Genomic DNA, 22,902 nt, shown 5'->3' with positions numbered 1-22,902 from the left:
CCCAGGCTAGGGGTCGAATCGGAGCTGTAGCCGCCGGCCTACGCCAGAGCCACAGCAACGCGGGATCCGAGCCGCGTCTGCAACCTACACCACAGCTCACAGCAACGTCAGATCGTTAACCCACTGAGCAAGGGCAGGGACCGAACCCGCAACCTCATGGTTCCTAGTCGGATTCGTTAACCACTGCGCCATGACGGGAACTCCGTCTTTTTTATTTTTTAGGGCCCCACCCACAGCATATGGAGGTTCTTAGGCTAGGAGTCAAATCGGAGCTACAGCTGCCAGCCTACACCACAGTCACAGCAATGTGAGATCCAAGCCACATCTGTGACCTACACCACAGCTCATGGTAACGCTGGATCCTTAACCAACTGAACAAGGCCAGGGATCAAACCTGCATTCTCATGAATGCTGGATCCAAGCCTCAGCCTCGACCTACACCACAGCTCTCCGCAACGGTGGGATCCTTAACCCACTGAGCAAGGCCAAGGATGGAACCTGCAACCTCATGATTCCTTGGTCAGATTTGTTTCCACTGCACCATGAAGGGAACCCCAAGGAACATTTCTTGAATCTCTTAAGGCTAAATTCACGCAAAGGCTACAGACCAGGGTCCACTTCCATTGGCCCCTCCCACCGATACATGGAAGAGCAGCCCCGGAGCGGGGTGGGGCGGAGGTGAGGGCTGAGAGGTGCGTCTCAGCCAAGTCCTTGAAGCAAGCTCTGGGCGGGCGCTCTGCCAGCCAAGCAATAGGGACCCGGGAGGCGGAGGGACAGCATCACACCCAGCGTCTCCCCGCCCCAGGAGAGGCGTGCCTGATGCCGGAAACCGGGTCCTCCCTCTGTTTTCATTGTTTCCGGCTCGGAGGAGAAACATCCTAGACCGCCTTGCTTGTGAAGTTATGGGGAAGTGCCCAAGCTTTGCAAAGGTGTGTTATTCTTCCTCCGATTGGATGAGTAGAACAGGAAGGAGAGAGGAGAGGAAGAGAAGAGGATGGAGGGATGGAGGAAGAAGGAGAGAGAGAGAAAGCACAAGTGCAGGCCGAGACATTTAGTTCTCTTAAAAGAAAGTCAGGTTTAGCTACCAACCCCAGGAGTTATGGAAGCGGGGTGGGGGGCTCAGCCTTCAGGACAGACCTGGCAGCCGGGTCGGGGGCCCACCTGGCAGCCGGGTCGGGGGCGTTTCTGGATGGGTTGAGACAAGCTGCATCCGTGAGGGCCCAGTCAAGGGACAGACACCACAACAATTATTTGAGCACGGAGAATTTAATATAAAGAATTGTCCCATCTAACGCTATTAACTAGGTGACTGGAAGAATTAAAAGAGAACCCTGAAAAGTCCTGTAAATAACAATATACAAAGCAGGAGTTCCTGTTGTGGCTCAGTGGATTAAGAAGCTGACGAGTCTCCATGAGGATGCGGGTTCAATCCTTGGCCTCACTCAGTGGGTCAAGAGTCCTGTGTTGCCGTGACTGTGGCTGTGGTGTAGGCCAGCAGCTGCAGCTCTGATTCAACCCCTAGTCTGGGAACTTCCATGTGCTGCGGGCGTGGCCCTAAAAAGAAAAGAAAAAGACAAAACAAAACACGAACCCACGAAGCAGCTTGCCATTCCTAGGGCTGCAAGGACAAAGAATGGGTTCGGGAATAAGGAAAACTTTGACGTTTTGAGGACGGGACCCACAGAGCTGAACCCCAGGCCTCCGGTAAGGGTGCCGTTTTGCTGGTGCTGGGGTCTCTGAGCTGGAGGAGGGGCCTGGGGAGAGACCTCTGCTTGCCTGAGGCTGGGGTCTCTGGAGGGGAGCGCCAAGGAAGCAGGTCTCCGAGAGGTAGAAAGAAGGAGAAACCAGATTCAGGGCTGCCAGCGGAAGCACAGTTGGGGTGACACTCAGGAGCAAATCCCTTCAGTCTTCTAGGCTCGCCTGTGGTCCGCTGCTGGCCGAGGAGCCGATAGGGAGCCTGCTGGCGATGCAGAAATGCGGTGTGCAGGGTCCCATCCCAGGACCACGGAGCTCATTCCAGAAGCAGCTCTGGAGCTGAGGGAAAACACAGCTACTGAGATTCCAGCTTCAGGTACAGAGCACAAGCCTTCTTTGGGTGTGGGAGGGCAGGCCAGGCTTGTGCTGGAGGAGGATTATGAAAGGGTCTCAGTATAGGAAATTTGGAAAATATGGGGGGGACAAAAGAAAGAAAAATCACTCTGCTCTCGTATTTCTGCTCCCCCTAATGACCTCTGTGAACCTTTTGGTGCCTGGCTTCCCAGTTGTGGTTCTAGGCCTAAACCTAAAACCTGCCCGTGATCTCACATCTATAATGTCACATCCTAATTTGTGGTGACATAGTCCATCACAGTGCCTTGAATTGCATCTGCACAAAGATGTTGATGTCCTGACTCCGAGACCAGGAATGTAATGCTGTATGAAAATAGAGTCTTGGAGTTCCCATCGTGGCTCAGTGGTTAACAAACCTGACTAGCATCCATGAGGACACGGGTTTGATCCCTGGCCTCGCTCAGTGGGTTAACGATCTGGTATTGATGTGAGCTGTGGTGTAGGTCACAGATGCAACCTCAGATCCCGCGTTGCTATGGCTGTGGTGTAGCCCAGTGGCTGTAGTTCCAATTGGACCCCTAGCCTGGGAACCTCCATATGCCACGGGTGTGGCCCTAAAAAAAGACAAAAAAAAAAAAGAAAGAAAGAAAAAGAAAGAAAGAAAATAGGGGCTTTGCGGATGACCATGTTAGGATGATGGCATAGTGGAGTGGGGGTGGGGGTGGGGGTAGGGACTAATCCAATGTGACTGTGTCCTTAGAAAAAGGGGATATTTGGATAGCAACACACTCAAGAGAATGTCATATGGAGGCTGAAATATTTGCCTGCAAACCAATGAACACCGAACTTCAGCAGCCCCTACAGCGAGGAGAGAGGCCAGGAGCAGACTCCCTTGGAGTCTCAGAAGGAACCTGCCCTGCAGACACCTTGACCTCAGACTTCCAGCCCCCGGAAATGTGAGATCATACACTTCTGTTGTGTAAGCCATCAAGTTTGTGGTACTTTGTGACAGCTGCCCGAGGAAACTAACAGCAAACTAACAGAACCGAGGCTGATAGAAACATGTCCCTGTACTATTATAAACAATTCCTAACCATAATTTGAAGTACATATAACACTTTATGTGGATAGAGCCTAATTGCCCTATTTTGGACATCTCAACTCTTGTAAGTAGCATCATACAGGTCAGCTTTTTGCATCAGTCTTGTTTTCTTATTTTATATTATTTTCTTCAGATGGATTTCTTTCTTCCTTCTTCTTCTTCTTCTTCTTCTTCTTCTTCTTCTTCTTCTTCTCCTTCTCCTTCTCCTTCTCCTTCTCCTTCTCCTTCTCCTTCTTCTTCTTCTTCTTCTTCTCTTCTTCTTCTCTTCTTCTTCTTCTTCTTTCTTCTTTCTTCTTTCTTCTTTTTAGGGCTGTACTTGCAGCGTATGGAAGTTCCTGGGCTAGGGGTCGAATAGGACTTGCAGCTGAGGCCTACGCCACTGCCACCAGCAATGTCAGGATGGAGACTCATCTTCGAACTATGCCACAACTCATGGCAACGCCGAATCCTTAACCCACTGAGTGAGGCCTGGTTGGAACCCGAGTCCTCATGGAGCAAATCCATGAGGACTCGGGCAAGCTAGATAGATTTCTAAAGCGAAATTACTGGGTAAGAAAATAATATGTGTATGGCTCCTAATGAGACAAAACTTTTTACTAATTGTAAGGTTAACACATTATAGATCCTATGCAAACTAAAGGAAAGGATACATGTAAAAAATTAAATAATGTCAGCCAGAGATGTCCTGTATGATTTTAACCTGTGTTCTTGGCAATTATTTTTCAGGTTCTCAGCATTTAACTGGAAAATTGTGTTCCATAAAGTTGCATTTCCACCAGAAAGCTGCATATGACAAAGTCTGTCTAACAGCATCCTAACTGTCACGAGTCACCTTTTAAAATCTTGGAGAATTTGATTGGTGAAAATTATGTTATATAGTGTTACCTGGCCTTTGATTTCTAAGAGATTGAACATCATAAAGTATTCTTAGCTATTTATTGGCCTTCTGTCTAATATAGTCCATTTTACAAGTTAACAAACAATCAAAGTCTTGGTGTTTTTCTTATGCATTTGTGTCTCATTAGACATTAGATGTTAACCTCTTGTTACACTGGGTACAAGGTTTTTCCCCCCTTTTTTTAGCTTTTAATAATGGTCATTTTTAATGCGCACTTTACAGATTCAAATCTCCTGACCTTTCTTGCTGCAGCTTCTTCCACTGCATTTCTGTGGTTCTCCTTGTTCAGAATGGAAGTTATTGGCGTTCCTGTTGTGGTGCAGCCGCTTAAGGCTCTGGTGTTATCTCTGCAGTGGCATGGGTCACTGCTGTTCCCCAGCCAGGTTCGCAGTGGGTTAAGGATTCAGCATTGCCACAGCTATGGCATAGGTCACAGCTGCGACTTGGATTCAGTCCCTGGCTTGGGAATTTCCATATGCCATGGGTAGAGGGGAAAGAGAAAAAAAAAAAAAAGAGCATAGGTTATTTATATGTTGTAGACATCTTTTGGCTTTGTTTTTATATTTAATTCTTTAGTCCATCTGAAATTTGTGTTGGAATATGATATAAAATGAAAATCTAAAGTTTGGGGGGTTGGTTTGTTTGTTTTTAACAGCTTTCAGATTTTCTCTGAACAATCTTCCGAATGATCCTGCCCTTTCGTGAGGCCGAAGACACAGGTTCAGTTTGTACGGAGTCTAGAGTTAGAAGACATTTCTACTTGTGCTACGCTGATTCATATTTTCTAGCATGATGTTTTGAAAAGAGATTGTTTTTCCTCACCTCTCTCTTTCTCTTTTTGGTGTGTGCTGTGCAAGTTTTTGTTTTTCCCTTCAGTACTCACACCGTTTTCATGATACGGCCTCCTTTTGAGCCCCTGTCTCCCAGGTCGAGTCAGCTCCTCCCTCCACTGTTTCTGACAGCTCTGGAGCCAGCCCAGAGGGAGAAGAAGCACAGAAATTGTGAGTGCTGAACCCCTGCTCATTTCAGAAACAGAGACAGCTGGGTCCCCTGTGGCTTGAACAACGCAGCCAGGGCAGGTCCTGGAGGAAAGGGGAGGAGAAGCTGGACACCCCCCCTCCCACCTTTCAGGACTGAGTGCACCTGCCCCAGGCCAGAAGGTGGAGGCATTTCCCAAGCCTGACTGATGACAAGAATCACCCAGGGCTCATCTCATTCCTGGGGCCAACCCAGACCCGAGGAGCCAAATTCTCCAAGGGAGTGACCCAGGAATCTGTATACCTGGGAGATACTTCACACCAGACAAGGCTGGAAAACAGAGAGCTAGGAGAAGGTGGAGCAAAGATGAAATCCAGAAAGCTATCCTGGACTACCTAGACAGCAAAATTGGCACCAAGAACCCAGGGCAGAGAAAACACTGGAAAAGGCAACTGAAAGAGTCTGGATTCCAGCTGGGCTGGAGATCTTGAAGATAGGATGAAATGGAAGGAATGAGAGCCATTCTAGAGGTAGGATTGGTCAGGCCTGGGTGGAGCAAAAGGAACATGCCAGGAAGCAGAGACGGATCCCAAATATCTCAGCAAACATTTGCAGAAACTTCTACTGGGTGCAGGAGACACAGAGACAAATAGGGTGTGTGGTCCTGTCCTAAAAGAGCTCAAAGACAAGCAAATAGAAGATTCCAATAGGATGTGATAAGTGTCTAAGGGAGAGAGAGAGGTCTGGGGAGGTGGAAATTCATTGTGCCTAGAGCAATCTAGTCTCCGAGGGAAAATGACCTTGGGTTGGGTTGGAAGGATGCATGGTAGATTTTTGGGTAGTGACTGTCGTGGGCTTGACAGATGTGGAGACGAAGGGTGGGGAAATTTGGGGAAGGAAGAATGAATTGAGGAAGGCTGGAAAGCAAGAAAATACTTAGTGTTTGGGGAAAAGTCTAAGTGGTTCAGTCTAAGACTTAGCTTGTGTGTTTGTAGAAGCCAAGCTAAGAATCCAGGGCTTAACTCTGAGTTGAATAGGGACCCACAAGAGGGTTTAAATAACACAATGAGGTGATCAGATTTGCATTTTAAAGACATCACTCTAGCTGCCTTGGAAAGGTTGGATTTAAGTGGTGGGAGATCAAAAGTAGGAAAACTGTTTAGGTGGTTGTTACAAAAGTTCAGGCATCAATTAAGAAAAGAGAATGGGTGAGTGGGGAGGGGGCATGGATGAGAGACAGTAGATTTGCGTAGCTCAGAACTTCTCTTAACAATTGCTCTATTTGAATGATTTTCAGCTTTAAAGTGCCCTGGATGTTACTCCAGGGTGAAATGACTTTCCCCAAATGTATGATTTTTTTCTTTCATGCTCGTCTGGGAAGTGTAATACCATGCCAGGCTCACTGACGGCTCCATTTGCTATGCTCTAAAAATGGGAATAAACCAACATGTATTGAACCTTGTCCCAGCAACCTACATTTTCTTAACCCTCAAAGCAATTCTATAAAGTAAAGAAATTTGATGCCATTTTTTTAGGTAAGAAACCTCACCCAGGAGTTGCCTGGTGGGTCAGTGGGTTAAGGATCCAGTGTTGTTACTGCTATCGTTCTGGTTATTGCTCTGTTTTGTGTTTGATCCCTGGCCTGGGGAACTTCCACATGCCATAGGTAGGGCCAAAAACAAAACAAACAAATAATCAAAAAAGTTAAAAACAAAACCAAACAACCAAAGAACCTGACCCAGAGAGGCAAAAAAGTTGCTCAGGTAAATAGAAATACAATAGATTTTTGTATGTCGATCTTGTATCCTGCCACCTTGTAAAACTCACTTCTTAATCCTAGTATCTTTTTTGTAGATTTCATTGGCTTTTCTATAGGGGTGATTATGTCATCTGCAAATAATGTCATGCCTCCTTTCCAGCTGGATGCCATTTTTTCTTTCTTGCCTCATTGCACTGGCTATAAACTGCAATGTACGATGCTGAACTGAGCAGCTGAGAGGGGACAACCCTGTCATATTTTTGATTTTAGGGGGAAAGCATCCATTCTTTCACTATTAAATAAAATGTAGGTGTTTTGCAGCTGCCTTTTGTCATGTTGAAGAAGTTTCCTTCTATTCCTAGTTTACTGAGACCACAGTTGAACAGGCAGGTATGTGGGATTTAAATGCAGCCTCTCAGACCTTAATTTCTGAGCCCTCAGCCCCTCTAGAAGCCAGCCTGAGTACTTTTTCTCCATTTCTGGCCAGTTTCTTTTGCAAAAAGCCATTCCCCCAGTCTCTGAAAATATTTCTTTCACTAGGCAATGGGAAGGAACAGATTTCTCAAAGGCTGTTTCATCAGAAACGTGATAAACGTTCTGTGTTGCTCTAATGTACAGGTTCTTATTTCTCATCAGCTAGACTCTTCATTAATTTCATGTAAGTGGTGTAATTAAAGTAGCTGTTAATTGGTGTATTACTAAGGTGCCATTACGGTATGTGACAAGCCTTAATTAGCATGTGGTCTGGCACTCAATGTTCTCAGCGAATCACTTGGAAACAGAGATCGTTCTCCCAAGAGCAGCACTTGATATGAACAGAAAGGTAGTGCAATTTTAAGGCAATGGGAGAAAAAAAGGAAAGAAAATAACCACCTCCAGTATTTTTTTTTTTTTCTCTCTCACAGAAGTGCACTCTTTACCGCCCCAGTTAACAGCACCTCCACCGTCAAAAGGACAGGGCTGCAGAATATGCGTTGGGCTCCCCTGAACTGCAAAATGGTACACAAAGAAACCACCTCTCATTGTCTCAGTAGACAGGGACATCTCTTTAACCCATGTGACTCTTCTTGAAAGTAGGTGACCTCTGAGACTTAGGGCCCTCACTACTTCCTCTACCTAAGATGCCCTAGAAATTGTCTACGACTTTTGGGATCCAGGAGTCAACTCACTCATTCTGTCTTACATCATCAATGCAGCTATCAATCCATCCAATAAATATTTTCTGAGCACCCAGTCTGTACCTAAGGCTCTAAGGAGATCAGAAAGGGGATGCGACCTGGCCCCACTCTTCAGAGCCTCCTGGTCTTTGTTCAACACAGCACCTGCGCTTACTTCCATGAGGGCACTTATCAAAGGGCACAGGGACTGGCTTTCTACCACCAGTATCTCTCAGGGACACTGCAGTCCTTCAGGGTGATTTTATTCTATTTTGTAGCCTGGGCCTTCAGATATCAAGTATGATACCAGAAATGCTAATCAACAGGCTGTTAATAGGAATCATTTAATGGCATTAAAATGGGATGTAAGGGGAGTGCCTGTCGTGGTTCAGTCGTGGCTCAGTGGTTAACGAATCCGACTAGGAACCATGAGGATGAGGGTTCCATCCCTGGCCTTGCTCAGTGAGTCAAGGATCTGGCGTTGCAGTGACCTGTGGTATAGGTCGAAGACGTGGCTCGGATCCCTCATTGCTGTGGCTGTGGTGTAGGCTGGCATCTACAGCTCTGATTAGACCCCTAGCCTGGGAACCTCCATATGCCGTGGGTGCAGCCCTAGAAAAGACAAAAAGACACCCCCCCCAAAAAAAAAGGGATATAATGATGTAATGGAAAGAATATTGTTTTAGAATTAGAATGCTTGAGAGCTCCATCAGTCTGGACCAATTACTTGGTCTTTTTTAGCCTCGGCTCTACTTGTCTTCAAAATGGGAATAAAAATAACTCACTCAGTTTTGAGACTGATAGACTTTATGCGATGACACATGTCGAACTGAAAAATGCCATTCAAATCAATTACTGTTATTTCATTGGTTATTAACTTTAAAATTTCACCAATAGCATTTAAGATAACACCCCAGTCGCTCTAAGAACATGAATTGCCTCTCTGTTCTGAAAATTTTCCAAAGTCAATTTCCGTAATTCAGGGAAGTCTTCCAGTATCTAGCAGCCCTATTGGTCAGCAAGAAGATGAGGACAAGATTTCAATCAGCTTCTTAGAGATTTCTATTAGATGCAAACTCAGAGTTTGTGTTTGTTTAGTTTTTATTTTATTTTATTTATTTTGCTTCTTAGGGCTGCAGGTGTGGTCTAGGGGTCGAACTGGAGCTGCAGCTGCCAGCCTACACCACAGCCACAGCAACACCAGATCTGAGCTGCATCTGCGACCTACACTACTGCTCACAGCAACACTGGATCCTTAACCCACTGATCGAGGCCAGGGATTGAACCCGCATCCTCATGGATATTAGTCGGGTTCATTTCTGCTGAGCCACAAAGGGAATTCCTTGTTTGGTTTTTTAAATCAACCCAGAACAGAAAAGTTATCTGGCCTTTTGATTGAATGTTCATCAGTCTGTTGTTTCTAGTGAAAATCCCACTCAAATAAGCCACAACCTATTTAATTAACTAACTTGGAAAATTTCAATTTTAATTCAATTGAAATATTTCTGGAGCTTGTGCCAAGCCTTGAGTTGGATACTAAGGATACAACAGTTAGAGAAGCATGTCTGGCTTATAAGTTAACTTTGTTTGTAAATATAATTCACTGACTAAATAGCTGTAACAGCTTAAAAAACAAAACAAAACAAAAAACTATAGCTAGTGGGCAGAAGCCTCATTTTCCGTAGTGAAATATTTGAAATAAACAACATGTAATGGTAACTAAAAATTGGAAAAATACCTTCCAGGTACTATGGAGTCTGGGAGATTTCTTGTACTTAGAACAGGTGACTGTATAATAGCTTGGACAGAGGTAAAGATGAACAGTCCAACTGGACTTTCACAGGCTCAGAGACCTTGGGCTACTCAAAATATCCACAGTCAAAGGAATGGGAATAAAAGAGTTGCTATACCCTATTATTTGGGTAGAATACACATTTTTTTTTAGAGATTAATATTTGAACATTTGCAAATGGAGAGTCCGAGAGCACGCCACAGGGAGCTTGATGATGGACAGCTGTTCGTCAAAAAACGACAGAAAAAAAATGGTGTCTAAACAGAGAGAGATGGGCAGTCCCGTTGTGGCCCAGTGGGTTAAGAATCTGACATGGTGTCCGTGAGGATGCATGAGCACGCAAATTTGAACCCTGGCCTCAGTCAAGTGTGCTAAGGATCCGGCGTTGTCGAAGGCTTCAGTGTAGGTAGCAGGTGCGGCTGCTGTGGCTGTGGTGTAGGCTGGCAGCTGCAGCTCCAATTTGACCCCTAGCCAGGGAACTTCCATATGCTGCAGGTGTGGTCCTAAAAAGAAAAAATAAAAATGACAGAAGAGCGATGTAAACTCCAGGGCCACTAAGTTACACAACTTGATCATACAGCTTTCACCTTACAGACTTCTGGGGGTGCTGTTACTGTAGACAGAATCTTGTACAGGCAGTGGGTCGGGTTCTGAGTAACGACTTTCCAGAGGCCCTACTTATGGGGATCAGTAATTTAACATCGGAACCATTTCACAGTTATACATAGAAGTTATTTTAATTGTAAGTTAGCATCTTTTACATATGTATGTAAATATACAGATATATTAGTCAATTTGGCAAATCTGTTCATAACTCAATCTGTAGAGTTCTGTACTCCAGAATCGAATTCTTGAGTACCAGGGTAAATAAACCCTGCAGATATCATCAACGATAGAAGTGGATAGACATGATAGGTGGATGTCCTGGTTGGATAGGTCAGTTAAACAAGGTCTCACTGAGCCAGTGAAACCATGCATGGGTCAGCCAAGTTCTACCCTGTAAAACCGTTGGAAAAATAACTACAATATCATGCCATGTAATTTGTAGTCACTGCAAATTTATCAATTAAGAGCTTGCTCATGGAGTTCTTGTCATGGCTCAGCAGTTACCTGATTAGCATCCATGAGGACGCAGGTTTGATCCCTGGCCTTGCTCAGTGGGTTAAGGGATCTGGTGTTGCCGTGCACTGTGGTGTAGGTCACAGATGAGGCTCGGATCCCGTGTTGCTGTGGCTGTGGTATAAACTGGCAGCTGTAGTTCTGATTTGACCCCTAGCTTGGGAACTTCCATGTGCTGAACCTAAAAAAAAAGAATGCTTGGTACTTTGTCCAACAGCTTCCAAAAAAAGCATGTAATTATGACCAATGCTTAAGACTTTTATTCTGATATTAGATCATTCTAAGTCAAGACAAGAGAACACTATAAATACATTTTGTTATGGCAGCTTCTCTCTGAGTCTCAGAAACTTCTCTCAATGAATGTCATTATCCAAGGCTGCAATTTTCAAACGCTGCATGCACAGATCATGGCTGTTTATTCATTGTATAACTCCTGGCGAGGAACTGGTCTCAATTTCTCTTTGAAAAAGCTCAACAGGCTAGGAAAAAAAAAAAAAAAGATTGAAGACAAAGCTTGTAAGATCTTTCGAAAGGGACGTGATTTTCCAGAAGCATCTTTTTTAACCCTGTCAGAATCCAACATTTCTTCTGCCCAGGTCATTCTTTCAAATCCTTTTTAACTAAGCAGGTATCCCATTTTATTTTGGATATCAACTGACAAAGTAAAGGTACATTTATTCAAAATAAATATTCAGATTCGTCTCTGTTATTCCACTAAAGAAAACAGGATTGGATTTCAACCTTTCATTTTAAGAAATAGAGCTTTTTAGATGTCAGACAGCGTGCTGGATGCTAAAGATTCAACATTAAACACAGAGGCAAAGATCTTGCGTTTATGAAATTTACATTCTAGCAAGGAGGACAGAAATAACCAACATATTTATTTCAAGGTGTCAGAGGATGAAGGGCTATAAAGAAAAACAGAGCAGGGTGAAGTGAGAATGAGAGAAATGTTGGTAAAAAGCATGGTCATTGTGGATTTTTGTTTTGTTTTGTTTTTAATGAAAGGACACGGAGGAATATTTGCAAGAGATGTAGCTAACAAAGGACTTGTATCTAGAATCTAACAGGAAATTTTCAACTGGTTAATGAGGCAAACAACCCCATTTTAAAACAGGTTGAAGACATAACAGATATTTCTAAAAGAAGATATAGAGGAGGCCGATAGGCAGGTAAAGAGATATTCAACACTTTTTGTCACGGAAAAATGGACATTAAAAAGGCAATGAGGAGCTCCCATTGTGGCTCAGCAGAAACTAGGAAGCAAGGTTTCAGGTTTGGTCCCTGGCTTTGCTCAGTGGGTTAAGGATCCAGCGTTGCCATGAGCTGTGGTGTAGGTTGCAGACGAGGCTCAGATCTGATGTTGCTGTGGCTGTGGTGTAGGCTGGTAGCTGTTGCACCAATTGGACTTCTAGCCTAGGAACCTCCATGTGCCATGGGTGTGGCCCTAAAAAGCAAAACAAAAAATGAGCGAAGGCAAATACAACTACACACCAAGTAGGATGAGGAACCATTTTTAAAAGACTTACAATACTGAGCATTGGCCAGGGTGTGTGGCATCAAAATTTCACTATTGCTGGTGAGAAGGTAAAAATGGACAAGCACTTTGGGAAATAGTTGGATGTTTCCTGGTAAGATTAAAATAAACTTTCCCTATAGCCCAGCAACTCCACACCTCGGTAATGACCTGAAAGGGAATGAAAGCACCTGTCCACAGGAAAGACTTAGGAGTAATGTTTCCAGTAGCTTTACAGACAATAATAAAAAACTGGAAACCACCCAACCCCCACACAAATATCAATCAATAGTCAATGAATACACAAACTGGTAGATTCGTAAAATGGAAAAGAACACCTACTGATACTCGCAGCAAAAGTGGATGAATCATTATGGTTTTGAGGAAGGAAGCAACAGACACAGAAGTCCAGACTGTATGGTACCATTTCTATGGCATTCTAGAGCAGGCCAAATTCATTTCTAGAGCAGCAGGGTTAAGAATGTGACATAGCATCCATGAGGATGTGGGTTTGATCTCTGGCTTCACTCTGTGGGTTAAGGATCGGCCATTGACTCAAGCTGCAGCACGGGTTGCAGAGGAGGCTCGGATCTGGCATTGCTGTGGCTGTGGCGTGGGTCTCAGCTGCAGCTCTGATTGAACCCCTAGTCTAAGAACTTGTGTATGCCTCAGGTGTAGCCATAAAAAGAAAACAAACAAACAAAACTCATCTATAGGGATAGAAGCCAGGTCAGGGGTGGCCTGGGAAGGGAGTCAGAAGGGTATTGTGGCTCCAAAAGGAATAAAGGCACTTTAGGGGGTGATGGATAAACAGGATGTTTTAATTAGGGTGATAGCTTACACACGTGTATACATTTATCAAAACTCAACAAACTTTACTTAAAATATATGCATTTCAATGTTTGCAGTTTACCCTTGAATGAAGTTGAGACACGTTGAAAAGAGAAAGGAGTTCAAACTAAGGTTTAAACCTTAGGAGGTTGAAAACTTTACAGGTGGGGAGTTCTGGTTGTGGCTCATGGTAACAAACTCAACTAGTATCCATGAGGACGCATGTTCGATCCCTGGCCTCACTCCGTGGGTTAAGGATCCCACATTGCTGTGAGCTGTGGAGTAGGTGGTAGACGAGCCGCACTGTAGTGGCTGTGGTGTAGGCCCGTAGCTATAGCTGATTCCACCCCTTGCCTGGGGACCTCCATATGCTATGGGTGCGGCCCCAAAAAGCTAAAATAAATATATATATATACACAAATAAAAATAAATTAAAGCTTAATAGATGGGTTTGAATGGAGATTAGGGCTATCAGGGAAAATTGGTAAACTAGAATATAAAGAAATGATCCAGGATGCATCACAGAGACGAAGAAAGGAAGGTTAAGAGGCAGGAAGGTTAGGGTGAGAAGGACTAACATACTGAAATCGGAGCTCTAGTAGGAAAGACGTGAGAAATCCTCCAGCTGGGGCCACAAGGAGCGGAGGTGGGGTGACTTCACAGAGCCTGCCCAGACTAGAGATCCATGAGCAAAGAAATCATTGCTGTTGCGTTAAGCAGCTAAGTGTGAAGTAGTTTGTTTTTGTTTTTTATAAAACCTTAGATAACTGGGATAGGTTTGGTACTGGAGTTTAGTGTGGCTGTAACAAAAACATGAAAGACAGCAGCATTGGCTTTGGGTCCTTGAAGGTTCATGAAGCCTTGACCTTGAAAATGGCATTATCAGAAGCTAGAAGACAGAAGACCTTGCACGCAGGAAGATAACATTTAACAGTATTATCACCCGTGGTAACATGGAAATTAGAAAATGTACCTAATGAACTGACAATCTAGTTAAGGAAATTTCCAGGCTGAGTGGTGCTGCCTGGCTCCTCCAAGTTGCTTATAATAAAATCAGAGAGCAGAGAAGTAAAGTGATGCATGACTCCCTTGCTGCACTCATGGCATACAGAAGTTCCCAGGCTAGGGGTCCAATTGGAGCTATAGGTGCCGGCCTACACCACAGCAATGCGGGATTCGAGCTGCATCTGCAACCTATATGGCAGCTCATGGCAATGCTGGGATCCTTAACCCACTGATCAAGGCCAGGGATGGAACCCGCAAACTCATGGGTACTAGTTGGATTCGTTTCCACTGCGCCACAACAGAAACTCCATGAATGACTCTTTAAAGATAAAAATCTACCCACACGAATTGAAAACTCTTGTTGGCAAAAAAAGAAGAAACCCCACCCCCCACACAAATGTTTATAGCAACATGAGTCAAAACTGCCCAGACTTGAAAGCAACCAAGGTGTCCTTTAATAGGCAAATTCATAAACTATGGTATAAACAGACAATGGAATATTAACCACCAATAAAAAGAAGTGAGTTATCAAGCCAAGAGAACACCTAGTGTAAACTTGAACGCACATTTTTCAGAGGAAAGAAGCCAGTCTGAAAAGGTCACTTTTTTCCCATCATACTGTGTGATTCTAACTATATGGCATTCTGGAAAAATCCCAACTACAGAGACAGCAAAAAATCAGTGGTTGCCAGGGGTTTGGGAAGAGGGAGGAATGAAGAGGGGGCGTGCAGGGGGGTTTTAGGGCAGTGACCTATACTCTGGGATACTATAATGGCCAATAGATGTCATCATGCATTTGTCAACATCCACAGACTGTACAGCACCAGTTGGGAACCCCAATCTAAACTATGAACTTTGGTGGATAATGATACGTCAGTGTTGGCTCATCCTTTGCTGCGAATGTGCCACGTTGAGGTTGGACGTTGACGGTGGGAGGCTGTGTGTTCGTTGAGGAAGAGTATTGGTGGGAACTTCATGTTTTCCGCTCAGCTTTGCTGCAAACATAAAACTGCTGTAAAGAAAGTTTATTACTTAAAAAAAAAAAAACTTTTAAAAAGGAAGAGGGCAGGACCGACTGTGTTTGAAAATAAAAATCCTCATCCTCAGTTTCTCCATAGGGTAAACCATTCTCCAATGAAGAACGGTTTCTGGAGTTCCCTTGTGGCTCGATGGTAATGAACCTGACTAGTATCCAGGAGGATACCGGTTCAATCCCTGGCCCCACTCAGTGGATTAAGGATCCAGCATTGCTGTGAACTTTGATAAGGGTGGCCGCATTGCTGTGGAGGTCGTGTAGGCCAGCAGCTACAGCTCCAATTGGTTCTCCCAAGCCTGAGAACCTCCATATGCTGTGGGTGTGGCTCTAAAAAGACACACACACACACACACACACTCACAGAGAGAGAACGGTTTTCAGGAAAAGATCAAATCCAGGGTATTTTCAGGAAAATATGGTTGTACTAGTCAGGGTTCTTCACAGAAACAGAATCAGGCTAGATTTGTAAGCATACGTACGAGGACATCAACTAAAACTTGGCTCCCACAGATAGGGAGGCTGAGAAGCCCCACAAATCACCATTTGTAAGTGAGAGAACTGAAAAATCAGAGGTGTCGTTATTCTGAGTCTGAGGGTCTGAAAACTAAGAGAGGCGATAGTGTAGGGCCCAGTCGAGGTCCGAAAGCCCAAGAGTTGGGGAACCTTAATCTAAGTTTCCATCCAAGTCTCAATCCAGGGAACCAAGAACGGGGATGGGCGAGGGCAGAAGATGGGTATCCAGATATTCCAGCTCAAGCAAGGAGCAAACATTTCTGTTCTGTTCAGGTCCTCAATGGAATGACTTAGGCCTCCTGCACTGGGGAAAGCAGTCATCCTGACTCAGTCTACCAATTTGAACGGTAATTCTTCTAGAAATCTTACAGCACACACAGGTGTATTTTTTTTTTTTTTTAAACCAGGTATCTGGGCATCCCTCAGGCCAGTTATTTTGACACATGAAATTAACCATCCAAATGTAAAGATGAAGCCAAGGATGTGACTCTAGAAGCCCACGGACTCTTTCAAACACACCAAAGGTCCTCTAAATGCCCTTCCTGGAGAACCTTGCAGATTCTCTCCTTTGAATGAACAGGCTTCTAAAACGCCCTCAAGGGGCCCAGCATGGAGAAAAGTTTACTTTGAAGAAATTTCTGGGGTGGCTTTTGTCTGATGAAGTGGATTTGTAAATAGATGAATAAGAAACCCACAATATTTTTAAAGAAATTTCATCAGCTTGGACTGAAAGACAGAGACAGTACAAAAGAAAAGAGAGCTTTGGATCTCTAAATTTCTGTGGTGAGAAAGCAGGCTGTGAAAACTACTCGGCATCAACATCTATTTGTCAGCCAAGTGAGAGAGTTATCTTGGAAGCGATTTCTGGAGCTGCCCCTGATGACACCACGTTGAGCAGAGACAAGCTGTCCCCTCTGGCCCCACTCCAAACTGTAGACATGTGAGCAAGAGAAATGGATGTGATTGTTTTAAGTCACTAGTTTGTTATGCGGCAATAGAACACTGAAGTAGGAATCTAGCATGGATGGCAGACGCCGACCCCAAGGTTCCAGAAGTGCAATGAATCCCAAAAGGAAAAAATAAAGGAAATTCATAACAAAATACATCATAGGGAAAGTCAGAACACCAAAGACAAAGAGTTCCCTCTTTTTTTTTCTTTTTTTTTTTTTGGTCTTTTTAGGGCTGCGTTCATGGCATATGGAGGTTCCCAGGCTAGGGGTCAAATCAGAGTTATAGCTGCCAGCCTATACCACAGCCACAGGAATGTGGGATCCTAGCTGAGCCTGCGACCAATACCACAGCTCATGGCAATGCTGGATCCTTAGCCCACTGAGTGGGGCCAGGGGTCCGTGTTCACACAGGCACTATTAGGGTTCGTTACCACTGAGCCACAACGCGAACTCCCAAAAAGAAGTTCTTAATGTCAGCCAGAAAAAAATTGTGGTTGAAACTTGGAGCAGATGTCTGATATCCATTGTTTTGTTCTTTTCACTTTTCCAAATGTTTGAAAATGTTCACACACACACACAGGAAAATGTTGTAGTGGATGATCCAGAGAGGAAAGAGAGATTATCTTCAAAAGATGGAAAAAGAAATTGGCACCTGCCTTCACAACAGCAAAAATAAAAGCCAAACAGAGAAGAAAGGAATAACATTGTGCTAAGATAAATAATAAAATGTGCTAAGAAGCTTACAGTCGCAAATTAAAATTATACAAGTGAATAATTTTATGGCTTCTGGGTAGGGAAAAATCGCTCAAGTAGATTCAAAAACATCATCTATTAAGAAAAAAATATGTAAATATGATTACGGTAAACTTGGAACAGTTTGGGTCAAAGGCATCATTAAGAATGTGAAAACAGAAGCCAAAGAATGAGGGGAGATTGGCAACGTATATAACCAATAAAGGTCTTTTATCCCAAGTATGAAGAAAAGGAATTCCCATCGTGGCTCAGCAGTAACAAACCTGACTAGTATCCATGAGGATATGGGGTGGATCCCTGGACTTGCTCAGTGGGTTAAGGATCCGGTGTTGCCGAGAGCTGTGGTCCAGGTTGCAGATGAGGCTCAGAAGCCATAGCGTTGCTAGGGCTGTAGTGTAGGCCGACAGCTGTAGCTCCAGTTCCACCCCTAGCCTGGGAGCTTCCATATGCTGAGGGTTTGGCCCTAAAAATACACACAACCTCCTCCCAAAAATATGAAGAGAAAAGGACTTTAAACATCAATGAGAAAAAGAGAGTCAACCCAGTAGAAAAATGGCCAAAAGAGTACAACATGTTTCATGGAAAGAGAAACACAAATGCAGAAAGAGATTTAAATTTCACTCATTATCAAGAAAGTGAAACCGTGGTATTTGCCATCAAATGGGGCAGGGGGAAGTACTGACAATTACAGATCTTAGTGGGGGCATATGTAGCAAGAAGAACCCTCCTACACTGCTGATGGAAATGGCAATCCATATCACCACTTGGGAGAACAATTTGGTGTGATCAATGAGTTGAAACCCATTACAACATTGCAATTCCATTCCTGGATATACGCTTTAAAAAAAAACCCTCTTGTATGTATCACAAGACTCGAGGTAAGAATGTTCATACCAGGAGTTCCCTGGTGGCCTAGTGGTTAAGGACCATAAAATAAATAAATAAACAGCAATTCCCATTGTGTCTCAGTGGGTTAAGGACCTGACATACTCTTCATAAGGATGTGGGTTTGATGCCTGGTCTTACTCAGTGGGTTAAGGATCTGGCATTGTAAGCTACAGCATTGGTCACATTGCCGCTCGGATTCAGTGTTGCTGTGGCTGTGGAGAAAGCCACAGCTCTGATTTGACCCCAGCCCAGGAACATCCATACACCAAAGGTGCACCATAAAAAGAAAAAAATAAATAAATGAAGTTCCCTTTGTGGTTCAGCAAGTTATGTGCCCTACTAATATCTATGAGGATGCTGGTTCAATCCCTGGCCTTGCTCAGTGGGTTAAGGATCTGGCATTTCCGTGAGCTGTGGTATAGGCCAGCAGCTACTGCAGCTCAGGTTCAACCCCTAGCCTGGAACTTTCATATGCCACAGGTTTGGCTCTAAAAAGCAAACAACAACAACAACAACAACAACAAAAAACCCTAAAAATAAAAAATTTTAAAAAATTAAATTTTCTTTCCAAACTTGTTGAAAAATCATAAAAGGATTTGATTTGCAAGAATTTGGTCTGGAAATAATAATTAAAGAAGTAGAGATGGTTTCTTTGCTTTGCATGATTGCTGTGATGGCCCTAATCTGAAGAAGCTGGATGGATGTCTGAATCTACTAGTAGAAGGCCAGGTGATTGATATGGGAGATGGCAAAAAAGGAAAGCTCAAAGATTACTTTTTCAAAATTTTATCTCCCCACTTCTGTGTTTGTCCAGTGAAGGACACCTGAATTAGTGTCCAAGCGGGAAGGGCCTTATCCTTCCAACTGGCACTGGAGTTTAGAGACATGACCCCCCCACACCCCCATGAGGATAAGAGCAGGACAGAGGGACAGCCAAGTGGGTCACTCAGTCCCTGGACTGGAGAGAAATATGGTTAGAGAGAGGAAGGGCTGGGAAGAAAAGCCACTGATTATTGATCTGTTGATTTAAAACAAACAAATAAACAAAAACTAGCTCCAGATGTAATCGAGAGAGCAGAGCCTTCTCAGCAATAGGATGGATGGAGTTATTAAGTTTCCTGTGAAAAATTTGTAAGAAGTCCTTATGTAACAATCAACATCCCTGCCCCCAGCCCAGGTGGGGTAGAGACAGCGTGGAGCTCTCAGAAGAGGGAGATAGAAAGAAATCAATACCCTGAAACTAACACAACACTGTAAATCAACTATACGCCAATAAAATAAAATAAAATAAAATAAAATAAAATAAAATAAAATAAAATAAAAATAAATCAAGAAGAATCCTTTCAAGGACAATACATTCATTCAACAAATATTCGCCAAGTGTCCATCATGAGGCAGGCTTGGTGCTGAATACACAGTGGGAAGCAAATTAATGGTGGACTTTCTGACCAGTGTCCCTCCTAATAGGCTTACTTCCTTAAAAGTTTCCAGCAAAATCCGGACAGGATTATAAATTACTAATAGGGTCTGACTCCAAAATAAGTTCATTTGAGAGCATAGCTAAGTCACTCTTGGTCATCCTTACAAAGTTTTGCGTCGAAGGACCCCTCTAGGAAGAGACAGACATACCATGGAGCACAAGTTCAGGGTCTCACCCTGGTCGCTCCTCCTCCAGGGCCCTAGGAAGGCCTCCAGCAAAGGGCTGACATGGTCATATATTTCGGTGACATTTTCAAAGTGATGATGATTCACCCAATCCGTTCAGACCACTGGCTTTTTTTCACTTTGACTTCCCCTCTCTCACATTCTCCTTGAGTCAGAGGTACTCAGTTAAGGATACACTTGGGTTTAATAGACGGCATGCGGGTTGGAGTCCCTAGTGGATATATTACGTTGTTGCTTAGCCATCCTGATGCAGGCACGCTTCCAGGCACCCCCTCTGTGCCAACTCATGCCCTGTTGTGACATAAAAATGCCAGAGGTTGTATCACAATGCGTATGTGTTTGTCCAGCATCCGAAATACGTGGTTTATGGAGTAAGAGCAAGGTTTGGAATATCCACAGCCAGAAGCTAGTCTGTGGGACATTTTCCCAATTAGCCCATGTATGCAGCTGTAAGGAGGTTTTCACTGATGCCTAATTCAAAAATTTTCCATCATGACTATTCTAGATAATGCCCCATACCCAATTATAAACACCCCATATACTTTTCCTCTTTTTTGATTGAAATTGCATGAAATAAAATTCATCAGAATTCCTCTGTTTATAAGGCACATATAGTAACACAATACAGTAGCAAATACATCTACAATAGTTTGGATATGAAAGCAGCTCGACTTTTCCAAATTTGACCATGATCTTAAAAATTCACACACTTTCCATAACTGAGTTATAAAGCCAAAAAAAACTTTTATAAACCAGCAATAATACAAGACAGAGTGTGATGAATTAATGCTATAGGAAATACAGAACACTGTATTTTCTCTACAGAAAATATTGTGAAATCATTAAACAGAGGAAGAGGTAGTCGAATAAGATGCAGAAAGAGAGTATAAGAAAAGAGTACTGAGCGTTCTCTTGAGGAGCAGAGGGGTTAAGGATCCTGTGTGGTTACTGCAGCGGCTCGGGTAGCTGCTGTGGTACAGGTTCGATCCCTGGCTTGGGAACTTCCATATGCCATGGGTGCATCCCCCCCAAAAAAAGGTATTGTATTAGGGCGCTCTAGAGAAACAGAACAAATATGTACGATATGTGGTTTATTATATATGATTTATTATAAGGAAATGGCTGATGAAATGAAGGCTGAGAAATCACACAGTCTGCTGTCTGCAGTGCGTGACAGTGGTACAGTTCTCAGAACCAGGAGGTCGATGGCATAAGTCCTGTTAAGGAGTTCCTACTGTGGCTCAGCAGTAGCGAACCTGACCAGTACCCATGAGGATGCAGGTTCCATCCCTGGCCTCGCTCCGTGGGATAAGGACACAGTGTTGCCGTGAGCTGTGGTGTAGGTCCCACACGTGGCTCGGATCCTGTGTTGCTGTGGCTGCGGTGTAGGCCCCTAGCCTGGGAACTTCTATTGGTCACAGGTGCAGCCATAAAAGAGAAAAAAAATAAAATAAAAAAAAGTCCCTGTTAAGGGCAAGAAGAGACAGATGTCCCAGCTCAGAGAGAGAGCAGATTCTCCCTTCCTCCACCTTTTCATTTTATTTAGGCCCTCGTTGAACCGGATGCCACCCATCCATATGGGGAGGGCCCTCTACTCTGCTCAGGCCACCCATTCAATATTAAGCTCATCTGGAAATATCCTTGTCGACACACCCAGAAATAATGTTTCACCTGGGCACTCGCATGTCCCCGTCAAAGGGACACCTGAACTGAACCATCATGGATATTAGGAAGGTTGTGGAACAATCAGTGAATGAACATATGATGTTATTTTTCTGGATTTTGAGATGTTTGTTTCATTTTCAAGAATTTCTTTTTTTTAAGATTTGAAATTTGCTGTGATTTCTTGTCTCATTCAGAATAAATAGTCACTTTTGTACCTAACTTATTGTTAGTATTATTACTATTTGCTTTTTAGGGCCACACCTGCGGCATACGGAAGTTCCCAGGCTAGGAGTTGAATCGGAGCTGTAGCTGCCGGTCTACACCACAGCCACAGCAATTCAGGATCCGAGCCGTGTCTGCAACTTACACCTTAGCTCATGGTAACACCAGATCCTGGACCCTCTGAGGGATCAAAGCCACATCCTCATCGATACAAGTCAATTCATTTCCGCTGTATTTGATATTTCATATGTAATTTTATATCCTTTTTCTTAAAGAAGATCTCCCCCTTAAGTCGCATAAGCTTCAGGCTCCACAAAATCTAATCCATCTCTGTCACCAGATGTTAGGAAGGCCAGGGGTTATCCGGTCTAGATGAACCCCTGGACAACAGCGGTTCAGATTCTCGTAAGCGGAGGGCCAGGATAGACAAACCATTCCTCTCCCACCTTCCTCAGTGGCTGTGGATCTGCAGCCTCTAAATGCTACATGTGGCACAGGCACAATGAACCTTCTTCCCCAGAGCCACCTCCCCTCCCCCACACCAATCAATACCGCGGATTGATTTCTTCCTAGGAGCCTGGATAGACGCTTCACTCCTCTGATTCCTCCAAGGTGATGGTCCCGGTCTCCCTGGGTCATTTACCTATTTGAGAATTCTCCACCTGCTCCCCAGTGCCAACACCCCACCTCCCCTCCCAGACCAGAAGGAGCCCCAGGACGGAGTGGTTTGGGAAGGAGCACGACATGGCCGTGGGTTTGCTGATCAGAACTGAGAGAATAACTCGAGAGGGATGAAAATGGAAAGCCAGGCACAATCTGCCCGGGGAGTTTATTTGAAGGCTCATCCAGGTAGAAGGCAGTAAGAGAGGAACTGGTAGAATTCCAGGAGACTTTGGACGGGCCAGGGGTGGCTGCCAGAGCTGGAGGGAACCCCTGAGGCCCTTGACCTCACTGTAGGCACGTGCAGCAGAGTGCCTGTGGCCTTGGCGCAGAAGCCAAGTAGT

Source organism: Phacochoerus africanus, chromosome 5 (genome assembly GCF_016906955.1).
Source record: "Phacochoerus africanus isolate WHEZ1 chromosome 5, ROS_Pafr_v1, whole genome shotgun sequence".
NCBI lineage: Eukaryota > Metazoa > Chordata > Mammalia > Artiodactyla > Suidae > Phacochoerus > Phacochoerus africanus.
This window is presented reverse-complemented; position numbering follows the sequence as displayed.